Consider the following 1,425-nt stretch of genomic DNA (forward strand, 5'->3'; position numbering starts at 1 on the left):
CTGTGGGAGGGATCCACGTGATAAAGAGTCATTAAACATATCAAGTAAAAGTGTAGACAATTTACTAGAGAACTTCTTATAAAACTCTATTGGGTATCCATCGGGGCCAGGGGCCTTGCCATTCTGCATTGCCTTAATTGCATTGGTGATTTCTATACACGTTAGTGGGAGCTCAGTATCAGTCCTATGTCTTGCTGTTATGGAAGGAGCTTGGAGATCATTGAAAAAGTGTTCCATGTCAGAGCTGTCAGTCGTCGTCTCTGACGTATACAGATTTGAGTAGAATGAGGCGAATGTTTCATTGATTTCCTCCGGGTCAATAGTTATTTCACCGTCATCTTTACGAATTTGTGGAATCTGTTGAGACACGGAGCGGCACTTAAGTTGGTGTGCAAGCAGCCGTCCAGGTTTATTGCCGTGTTCATAGACATACCCCCTTGATTTTAATAGGAGACGTTCCACCTTTTCAGTTGTTGACAGATCATATTGCATTTGAAGGTCTAGTTTCTTTTTATATAATCCAGGGGAGGGAGAAATGGAGTATTGAGAATCCACCATAGCTACTGCTTTAGTGAGTTCCTCTTGCTTTAAACCTTTTCATCTTATTTGTTTTAGCAGAATACAAGATAATCTCACCTCTGATTACTGCTTTTAATGTTTCCCACAAAAGGGAGGGGGAGGTGTCATCTTTTTTGTTGAATTCTACAAAGTCATCTATTTTTTGGGATATCATTTCACAAAAGGTCTCATCAGCTAAAAGATTTCTGTCTAGCTTCCAAGAGGGGCGTTCCAATTTGCTAGAAGGAAATGTAAGGTCTAAAATCACAGGGGCATGGTCTGATTCAACTATAGTTGAGTATTCAGTGTTTGTGACAAAGGGGAGAAGAGATCGGTCAATAAAGAAATAATCTATCCTACTAAAGAAAAGGACTTGCTTTGTGGGAATAAAAAACGCCAAGGGTCAACACTTCCTATCTGGTCCATAAAGGTTAACAATAGCCTGGCCTTTTTAGACAAGTTTGTGGATTTAGAATTGGAACGATCTAATATTGGGTTCATTACACAGTTTAAGTCACCACCAAATATCAATTGTTGTGAGTTCAAATCTGGAATTAATGTGATTATTTTCCCCATAAATGTAGCAACATCCCAATTTGGGGCATAGACATTAATCAAGACCACAGGCTTATGGTAGAGAAGCCCAGAAACCATAACAAAACGTCCTTGAGGGTCTGAGGTGATAGTGGTCGCACTAAACTGGATTCTTTTATGAATTAATATAGCTGTTCCACAAGTTTTAGAGTTAAGATTGGAATGGAATATATTCCCCACCCAACCTTTTTTAAGTCTAACTTGATCTTTTACCAGTAGGTGGGTTTCCTGTAGGAATGCAACGTCACACTTTAAGTATTTCAGGTGATTAAA

General features: G+C 39.2%; 1 long non-coding RNA gene across 1 annotated transcript in view; it reads right to left on the bottom strand.

The window, feature by feature from the left end:
* The window catches only part of LOC117941684, an 8,800-nt gene that overhangs the window by 6,867 nt on the left and 508 nt on the right, over positions 1-1,425 (bottom strand). The window lies entirely within an intron of this gene.

This window comes from Etheostoma cragini, chromosome 3 (assembly GCF_013103735.1).
Source record: "Etheostoma cragini isolate CJK2018 chromosome 3, CSU_Ecrag_1.0, whole genome shotgun sequence".
Taxonomy (NCBI): domain Eukaryota; kingdom Metazoa; phylum Chordata; class Actinopteri; order Perciformes; family Percidae; genus Etheostoma; species Etheostoma cragini.